We start from the raw sequence: 11273 nt of genomic DNA, 5'->3' as shown, positions 1-11273 counted from the left end.
GATTGAAGATTGAGGGTTGAAGATTGAGTATTGATGATTGAATATTGAGGATTGAGGGTTGAGGATCGAGGATTGAAGATTGAGGATTGAGGATTGAAGATTGAGTATTGAGGATTGAAGATTGAGGATTGAGTATTGAGGATTGAGGATTCAGGGTTGAAGATTGAGGATTGAGGATTGAGGATTGAGGATTGAGGATTGAGGATTGAAGAATGAATATTGATGATTGAATATTGAGAACTGAGGATTGAGGGTTGTGGGTTGAGGACGAGGACTGGGGGTTGAATATTGATGTTTGTGGTCTGAGGATTAAGGATTGAGGATTGAGAATTGAGTATTGAGGATTGAGGATTGAAGATTGAGGATTGGGTATTTAGGATTGAAGAATCAGGTTTGAGGATTGAGGTTTGAGGATTGAGGATTGAAGATTGAGTATTGATGTTTGAATATTGAGGATTGAGGATTGAGGTTTGAGGATTGAGGATGAAGACTGAGGGTTGAGGATTGAGGTTTGAGGAACGAGGATTGAGGATTGAGGATTGAGGATTGAGGACTACGGATTGACGATTGAGTATTGAAGATTGAGGATTGATGACTGAGGATTGACGACTGAGAATTGAGGATTGAGAATTGATGATTGAAGATTGAGTATTGAGGATTGAATATTGAGGATTGAGGATTGAGGATTGAGGATTGAGGATTGGGGATTGAGGATTGAAGATTGAATATTGAGTATTGAAGGTTGAGGATTGTGGATTGAGGATTAAGGATTGAGGATTGAACATTGTAGATTGAGTATTGATGCCTGAGGATTGAGGATTGAGGATTGAGGATTGAGGATTGAGGATTGAAGATTGAGTATTGAGGATTAAAGACTGAGGATTGAAGATTGAGTATTGATGATTGAATATTGAGGATTGAGGATTGAGAATTGAGGATTGAGGATTGGGTATTGAGGATTGAGGAATGAGGATTGGGGAATTAGAATTGAGGATTGAGGATTGAGGATTGAAGATTGAGGATCGGGTATTGAGGATTGAAGAATGAGTATTGAGGGTTGAGGATTCAGGGTTGAAGATTGAGGATTGAGGATTGAGGATTGAGGATTGAGGATTGAGGATTGAGGATTGAAGATTGAATATTGATGATTGAATATTGATGACTGCGGATTGAGGGTTGTGGATTGTGGACGAGGACTAAGGGTTGAATATTGATGTTTGAGGTCTGGGGACTAAGGATTGAGGATTGAGAATTGAGGATTGAGGATTGAGGTTTGAAGATTGAGGATTGGGTATTTAGGATTGAAGAATGAGGATTGAGGATTGAGGTTTGAGGATTGAGGATTGAAGATTGATTATTGATGATTGAATCTTGAGGATTGAGGATTGAGGTTTGAGGATTGAGGATGAAGACTGAGGGTTGAGGATTGAGGTTTGAGGAACGAGGATTGAGGATTGAGGATTGAGGACTAAGGATTGACGATTGAGTATTGAAGATTGAGGATTGATGACTGAGGATTGACGACTGAGAATTGAGGATTGAGGATTCATGATTGAAGATTGAGCATTGAGGCTTGAATATTGAGGATTGAGGATTGAGGATAGAGGATTGAGGATTGAGGATTGAGGATTGAATATTGAGTATTGAGTATTGAAGGTTGAGGATTGTGGATTGAGGATTAAGGACTGAGGATTGAATATTGTAGATTGGGTATTGATGCCTGAGGATTGAGGATTGAGGATTGAGGATTGAGGATTGAGGATTGAGGATTGAAGATTGAGTATTGAAGATTGAAGATTGAGGGTTGAAGATTGAGTATTGATGATTGAATATTGAGGATTGAGGATTGAGGATCGAGGATTGATGATTGAGAATTGAGGATTGAAGATTGAGGATTGAGGATTGAGGATTGAGTATTGAGGATTGAGGATTGAGGATGGAGGATGAGTTCTGAGGGTTGAGGATTGAGGATTGAGAAATGAGGATTGAGGATTGAGAATTGAAATTGAGGATTGTGTATTGAGGATTGAAGAATGAGGATTGAGGGATTAGGATTGAGGTTTGAGGTTTGAGGATTGAGGATTGAAGATTGAGGATTGGGTATTGAGGATTGAAGAATGAGGATTGAGGATTGAGGATTGAGGATTGAGGATTGAAGATTAGTGTTGAGGATTGAAGATTGAGGATTGAGTATTGAGGATTGAGGATTGAGGATTGAAGATTGAGTGTTGAGGATTGAAGATTGAGGATTGAGGATTGAGGATTGAGGATTGAGGATTGAAGATTGAGTATTGAGGATTGAAGATTGAGGATTGAGTATTGAGGATTGAGGATTCAGGGTTGAAGATTGAGGATTGAGGATTGAGGATTGAGGATTGAGGATTGAGGATTGAAGATTGTATATTGATGATTGAATTTTGAGAACTGCGGATTGAGGGTTGTGGATTGAGGACGAGGACTGGGGGTTGAATATTGATGTTTGTGGTCTGAGGATTAGGGATTGAGGATTGAGAATTGAGTAGTGAGGATTGAGGATTGAAGATTGAGGATTGGGTATTTAGGATTGAAGAATGAGGATTGAGGATTGAGGTTTGAGGATTGAGGATTGAAGATTGAGTATTGATGTTTGAATATTGAGGATTGAGGATTGAGGTTTGAGGATTGAGGATGAAGACTGAGGGTTGAGGATTGAGGTTTGAGGAACGAGGATTGAGGATTGAGGATTGAGGACTACGGATTGACGATTGAGTATTGAAGATTGACGATTGATGACTGAGGATTGACGACTGAGAATTGAGGATTGAGGATTGATGATTGAAGATTGAGTATTGAGGATTGAATATTGAGGATTGAGGATTGAGGATTGAGGATTGAGGATTGAGGATTGAGGACTGAAGATTGAATATTGAGTATTGAAGGTTGAGGATTGTGGATTGAGGGTTAAGGATTGAGGATTGAACATTGTAGATTGAGTATTGATGCCTGAGGATTGAGGATTGAGGATTGAGGATTGAGGATTGAGGATTGAAGATTGAGTATTGAGGATTAAAGATTGAGGATTGAAGATTGAGTATTGATGATTGAATATTGAGGATTGAGGATTGAGTATTGAGGATTGAGGATTGGGTATTGAGGATTGAGGATTGAGGATTGAGGATTGAGGTTTGAGGATAGAGGATTGCAGATTGAGTATTGAGCATTGAAGATTGAGGATTGAGGATTGAGGATTTGAGGAATGAGGATTGAGGATTGAGTATTGAGGATTGAAGATTGAGGATAGAGGATTGAGTACTGAGGATGGAGGATGAGGGCTAAGGGTTGAGGATTGAGGATTGAGAAATGAGGATTGAGGATTGAGCATTGAAATTGAGGATTGGGTATTGAGGACTGAAGAATGAGGATTGAGGAATTAGGATTGAGGATTGAGGATTGAGGATTGAACATTGAGGATTGGGTATTGAGGATTGAAGAATGAGGATTGAGGATTGAGGATTGAGGATTGAGGATTGAAGATTGAGAGTTGAGGATTGAAGAATGAGGATTGAGGATTGAGGTTTGAGGATTGAGGATTGAAGATTGAGTATTGATGATTGAATATTGAGGATTGAGGATTGAGGTTTGAGGATTGAGGAAGAAGACTGATGGTTGAGGATTGAGGTTTGAGGAACGAGGATTGAGGATTGAGGATTGAGGACTAAGGATTGACGATTGAGTATTGAAGATTGAGGATTGATGACTGAGGATTGACGACTGAGAATTGAGGATTGAGGATTGATGATTGAAGATTGAGTATTGAGGATTGAATATTGAGGATTGAGGATTGAGGATTGAGGATTGAGGATTGAGGATTGAGGATTGAAGAATTGAGTATTGAGTATTGAAGGTTGAGGATTGTGGATTGAGGATTAAGGACTGAGGATTGAGGGTTGAAGGTTGAGTATTGATGATTGAATATTGAGGATTGAGGATTGAGGATCGAGGATTGAAGATTGAGAATTGAGGATTGAAGGTTGGGGATTGAGGATTGAGGATTGAGGATGGAGGATGAGGGCTGAGGGTTGAATATTGAGGATTGAGGATTGAGTTTTGAGGATTGAGGATGAAGACTGAGGGTTGAGGATTGAGGTTTGAGGAGCGAGGATTGAGGATTGAGGATTGAGGACTAAGGATTGACGATTGAGTATTGAAGATTGAGGATTGATGACTGAGGATTGACGACTGAGAATTGGGGATTGAGGATTGAAGATTGGGTAATGAGGATTGAAGGTTGAGGATAGAGGATTGAGTACTGAGGATGGAGTATGAGGGCCGAGGGTTGAGGATTGAGGATTGAGAAATGAGGATTGAGGATTGAGGATTGAAATTGAGGATTGGGTATTGAGGATTGAAGAATGAGGATTGAGGAATTGGGATTGAGGATTGAGGATTGAGGATTGAAGATTGAGGATTGGGTATTGAGGATTGAAGAATGAGGATTGAGGATTGAGGATTGAGGATTGAGGATTGAAGATTGAGTGTTGAGGATTGAAGATTGAGGATTGAGGATTGAGGATTGAGGATTGAGGATTGATGATTGGGTATTGAGGATTGAAGATTGAGGGTTGAAGGTTGTGTATTGATGATTGAATATTGAGGATTGAGGATTGAGGATTGAGGATTGAGGATTCAGGATTGAGGATAGAAGATTGTGTATTGATGATTGAATATTGAGGATTGAGGATTGAGGTTTGAGGATTTAGGACGAGGACTGACGGTAGAGGATTTAGGTTTGAGGATTGAGGATTGAGGACTGAGGATTGAGAATGAGTGCTAAGCGTCGGGGATTGAGATTCGACGACTGAGGACTGAGGATTGAGGATTGAGAATTGAGGATTGAGGATTGATGATTGAGGATTGAGGATTGAGGATTGAGGATTGAGGATTGAGGATTGAGTATTGAGGATTGAGGATTGAAGATTGAGTATTGATGATTGAATATTGAGGATTGAGTATTGAGGTTTGAGGATTGAGGATTGAGGATTGAGGATTGAGGATTGAGTATTGAAGATTGAGTATTGATGATTGAATATTGAGGATTGAGGAATGAGGATCGAGGATTGAAGATTGACAATTGAGGATTGAAGATTGAGGATTGAGGATTGAGGATTGAGTATTGAGGATTGAGGATTGAGGATGGAGGATGAGTGCTGAGGGTTGAGGATTGAGGATTGAGAACTGAGGATTGAGGATTGAGAATTGAAATTGAGGATTGGGTATTGAGGATTGAAGAATGAGGATTGAGGGATTAGGATTGAGGTTTGAGGATTGAGGATTGAAGATTGAGGATTGGGTATTGAGGATTGAAGAATGAGGATTGAGGATTGAGGATTGAGGATTGAGGATTGAAGATTAGTGTTGAGGATTGAAGATTGAGGATTGAGTATTGAGGATTGAGGATTGAGGATTGAAGATTGAGTGTTGAGGGTTGAAGATTGAGGATTGAGGATTGAGGATTGAGGATTGAGGATTGAAGATTGAGTATTGAGGATCGAAGATTGAGGATTGAGTATTGAGGATTGAGGATTCAGGGTTGAAGATTGAGGATTGAGGATTGAGGATTGAGGATTGAGGATTGAGGATTGAAGATTGAATATTGATGATTGAATATTGAGAACTGAGGATTGAGGGTTGTGGATTGAGGACGAGGACTGGGGTTGAATATTGATGTTTGTGGTCTGAGGATTAAGGATTGAGGATTGAGAATTGAGTATTGAGGATTGAGGATTGAAGATTGAGGATTGGGTATTTAGGATTGAAGAATGAGGATTGAGGATTGAGGTTTGAGGATTGAGGATTGAAGATTGAGTATTGAGGATTGAATATTTAGGATTGAGGATTGAGGATTGAGGATTGAGGATTGAGGATTGAGGATTGAAGATTGAGTATTGAGTATTGAAGGTTGAGGATTGTGGATTGAGGATTAAGGACTGAGGATTGAATATTGTAGATTGAGTATTGATGCCTGAGGATTGAGAATTGAGGATTGAGGATTGAGTATTGAAGATTAAGTATTGAGGATTGAAGATTGAGGGTTGAAGATTGAGTATTGATGATTGAATATTGAGGATTGAGAATTGAGGATCGAGGATTGAAGATTGAGAATTGAGGATTGAAGGTTGGGGATTGAGGATTGAGGATTGAGGATGGAGGATGAGGGCTGAGGGTTGAATATTGAGGATTGAGGATTGAGGTTTGAGGATTGAGGATGAAGACTGAGGGTTGAGGATTGAGGTTTGAGGAACGAGGATTGAGGATTGAGGATTGAGGACTAAGGATTGACGGTTGAGTATTGAAGATTGAGGATTGATGACTGAGGATTGACGACTGAGAATTGGGGATTGAGGATTGATGATTGAAGATTGAGTATTGAGGATTGAATATTGAGGATTGAGGATTGAGGATTGAAGATTGAGTATTGAGGATTGAATATTGAGGATTGATGATTGAGGATTGAAGAATGAGGATTGAGGATTGAGGATTGAGGATTGAGGATTGAAGATTGAGTGTTGAGGACTGAAGATTGAGGATTGAGGATTAAGGACTGAGGATTGAATATTGTAGATTGGGTATTGATGCCTGAGGATTGAGGATTGAGGATTGAGGATTGAGGATTGAGGATTGAGGATTGAAGATTGAGTATTGAAGATTGAAGATTGAGGGTTGAAGATTGAGTATTGATGATTGAATATTGAGGATTGAGGATTGATGATCGAGGATTGATGATTGAGAATTGAGGATTGAAGATTGAGGATTGAGGATTGAGGATTGAGTATTGAGGATTGAGGATTGAGGATGGAGGATGAGTTCTGAGGGTTGAGGATTGAGGATTGAGAAATGAGGATTGAGGATTGAGAATTGAAATTGAGGATTGTGTATTGAGGATTGAAGAATGAGGATTGAGGGATTAGGATTGAGGTTTGAGGTTTGAGGATTGAGGATTGAAGATTGAGGATTGGGTATTGAGGATTGAAGAATGAGGATTGAGGATTGAGGATTGAGGATTGAAGATTAGTGTTGAGGATTGAAGATTGAGGATTGAGCATTGAGGATTGAGGATTGAGGATTGAAGATTGAGTATTGAGGATTGAATATTGAGGATTGATGATTGAGGATTGAGGATTGAGGATTGGGGATTGAGGATTGAAGATTGAGTATTGAGGATTGAAGATTGAGGATTGAGTATTGAGGATTGAGGATACAGTGTTGAAGATTGCGGAGTGAGGATTGAGGATTGGATATTGATTATTGAGTATAGAAGGTTGAGGATTGTGGATTGAGGATTGAGGATTGAGGATTGAGGATTGAGGATTGAGGATTGAGAATTGGGGATTGAGGAATGATGATTGAAGATTGAGTATTGATGATCGAATATTGAGGATTGAGGATTGAGGATTGAGCATTGAAGATTGAGTATTGGTGCCTGAGGATTGATGATTGAGGATTGATGATTGAGGATCGAGGATTGAAGATTGAGAATTGAGGATTGAAGATTGAGGATTGAGGATTGAGGATTGAGGATGGAGGATGAGGGCTGAGGGTTGAGGATTCAGGATTGAGAAATAAGGATTGAGGATTGAGGATTGAAATTGAGGATTGGGTATTGAGGATTGAAGAATGAGGATTGAGGAATTAGGATTGAGGTTTGAGGATCGAGGATTGAAGATTGAGGATTGGGTATTGAGGATTGAAGAATGAGGATTGAGGATTGAGGATAGAGGATTGAGGATTGAGGATTGAGGATTGAGGATTGAAGATTAGTGATGAGGATTGAAGATTGAGGATTGAGGATTGAGGATTGAGGATTGAGGATTGAAGGTTGAGTGTTGAGGGTTGAAGATTGAGGACTGAGGATTGAGGATTGAGGATTGAGGATTGAAGATTGAGTATTGAGGATTGAAGATTGAGTATTGAGTATTGAGGATTGAGGATTCAGGGTTGAAGATCGAGGATTGAGGATTGAGGATTGACGATCTAGGATTGGAGATTGATTATTGAGTATAGAAGGTTGAGGATTGTGGATTGAGGATTGAGGATTGAGGATTGAGGATTGAGGATTGAGGATTGAGGATTGAGAATTGAGGATTGAGGATTGAGGATTGAAGATTGAGTATTGATGATTGAATATTGAGGATTGAGGATTGAGGATTGAGGATTGAAGATTGAGTATTGAGGATTGAAGATTGAGGATTGAGTATTGAGGATTGAGGATTCAGGGTTGAAGATTGAGGATTGAGGATTGAGGATTGAGGATTGAGGATTGAGGATTGAGGATTGGGTATTGAGGATTGAGGAATGAGGATTGAGGATTGAGGTTTAAGGATTGAGGATTGCAGATTGAGTATTGAGGATTGAAGATTGAGGATTGAGGATTGAGGATTGAGGAATGAGGATTGAAGATTGAGTATTGAGGATTGAAGATTGAGGATAGAGGATTGAGTACTGAGGATGGAGGATGAGGGCTGAGGGTTGAGGATTGAGGATTGAGAAATGAGGATTGAGGATTGAGGATTGAAATTGAGGATTGGGTATTGAGGATTGATGAATGAGGATTGGGGAATTAGAATTGAGGATTGAGGATTGAGGATTGAAGATTGAGGATCGGGTATTGAGGATTGAAGAATGAGGATTGAGGATTGAGGATTGAGGATTGAGGAATGATGATTGAGGATTGAAGAATGAGGATTGAGGATTGAGGATTGAGGATTGAGGATTGAAGATTGAGTGTTGAGGACTGAAGATTGAGGATTGAGGATTGAGGATTGAGGATTGAGGATTGAAGATTGAGTATTGAGGATCGAAGATTGAGGATTGAGTATTGAGGGTTGAGGATTCAGGGTTGAAGATTAAGGATTGAGGATTGAGGATTGAGGATTGAGGATTGAGGATTGAGGATTGAAGGTTGAATATTGATGATTGAATATTGATGACTGCGGATTGAGGGTTGTGGATTGTGGACGAGGACTAAGGGTTGAATATTGATGTTTGAGGTCTGGGGACTAAGGATTGAGGATTGAGAATTGAGGATTGAGGATTGAGGATTGAAGATTGAGGATTGGGTATTTAGGATTGAAGAATGAGGATTGAGGATTGAGGTTTGAGGATTGAGGATTGAAGATTGAGTATTGATGATTGAATATTGAGGATTGAGGATTGAGGTTTGAGGATTGAGGATGAAGACTGAGGGTTGAGGATTGAGGTTTGAGGAACGAGGATTGAGGATTGAGGATTGAGGGCTAAGGATTGACGATTGAGTATTGAAGATTGAGGATTGATGACTGAGGATTGACGACTGAGAATTGAGGATTGAGGATTCATGATTGAAGATTGAGCATTGAGGATTGAATATTGAGGATTGAGGATTGAGGATAGAGGATTGAGGATTGAGGATTGAGGATTGAAGATTGAGTATTGAGTATTGAAGGTTGAGGATTGTGGATTGAGGATTAAGGACTGAGGATTGAATATTGTAGATTGAGTATTGATGCCTGAGGATTGAGGATTGAGGATTGAGGATTGAGGATTGAGGATTGAGGATTGAAGATTGAGTAATGAGGATTGAAGATTGAGGGTTGAAGATTGAGTATTGATGATTGAATATTGAGGATTGAGGAATGAGGATCGAGGATTGAAGAATGACAATTGAGGATTGAAGATTGAGGATTGAGGATTGAGGATTGAGTATTGAGGATTGACGATTGAGGATGGAGGATGAGTGCTGAGGGTTGAGGATTGAGGATTGAGAACTGAGGATTGAGGATTGAGAATTGAAATTGAGGATTGGGTATTGAGGATTGAAGAATGAGGATTGAGGGATTAGGATTGAGGTTTGAGGATTGAGGATTGAAGATTGAGGATTGGGTATTGAGGATTGAAGAATGAGGATTGAGGATTGAGGATTGAGGATTGAGGATTGAAGATTAGTGTTGAGGATTGAAGATTGAGGATTGAGTATTGAGGATTGAGGATTGAGGATTGAAGATTGAGTGTTGAGGGTTGAAGATTGAGGATTGAGGATTGAGGATTGAGGATTGAGGATTGAGGATTGAAGATTGAGTATTGAGGATCGAAGATTGAGGATTGAGTATTGAGGATTGAGGATTCAGGGTTGAAGATTGAGGATTGAGGATTGAGGATTGAGGATTGAGGATTGAGGATTGAAGACTGAATATTGATGATTGAATATTGAGAACTGAGGATTGAGGGTTGTGGATTGAGGACGAGGACTGGGGGTTGAATATTGATGTTTGTGGTCTGAGGATTAAGGATTGAGGATTGAGAATTGAGTATTGAGGATTGAGGATTGAAGATTGAGGATTGGGTATTTAGGATTGAAGAATGAGGATTGAGGATTGAGGTTTGAGGATTGAGGATTGAAGATTGAGTATTGAGGATTGAATATTTAGGATTGAGGATTGAGGATTGAGGATTGAGGATTGAGGATTGAGGATTGAAGATTGAGTATTGAGTATTGAAGGTTGAGGATTGTGGATTGAGGATTAAGGACTGAGGATTGAATATTGTAGATTGAGTATTGATGCCTGAGGATTGAGAATTGAGGATTGAGGATTGAGTATTGAAGATTAAGTATTGAGGATTGAAGATTGAGGGTTGAAGATTGAGTATTGATGATTGAATATTGAGGATTGAGAATTGAGGATCGAGGATTGAGGATTGAGAATTGAGGATTGAAGGTTGGGGATTGAGGATTGAGGATTGAGGATGGAGGATGAGGGCTGAGGGTTGAATATTGAGGATTGAGGATTGATGTTTGAGGATTGAGGATGAAGACTGAGGGTTGAGGATTGAGGTTTGAGGAACGAGGATTGAGGATTGAGGATTGAGGACTAAGGATTGACGATTGAGTATTGAAGATTGAGGATTGATGACTGAGGATTGACGACTGAGAATTGGGGATTGAGGATTGATGATTGAAGATTGAGTATTGAGGATTGAATATTGAGGATTGAGGATTGAGGATTGAAGATTGAGTATTGAGGATTGAATATTGAGGATTGATGATTGAGGATTGAGGATTGAGGATTGGGGATTGAGGATTGAAGATTGAGTATTGAGGATTGAAGATTGAGGATTGAGTATTGAGGATTGAGGATACAGGGTTGAAGATTGCGGAGTGAGGATTGAGGATTGGATATTGATTATTGAGTATAGAAGGTTGAGGATTGTGGATTGAGGATTGAGGATTGAGGATTGAGGATTGAGGATTGAGGATTGAG

This window comes from Calliopsis andreniformis, unplaced genomic scaffold (assembly GCF_051401765.1).
Source record: "Calliopsis andreniformis isolate RMS-2024a unplaced genomic scaffold, iyCalAndr_principal scaffold0086, whole genome shotgun sequence".
NCBI lineage: Eukaryota > Metazoa > Arthropoda > Insecta > Hymenoptera > Andrenidae > Calliopsis > Calliopsis andreniformis.
Note: the sequence above shows the minus strand (reverse complement) of the source record.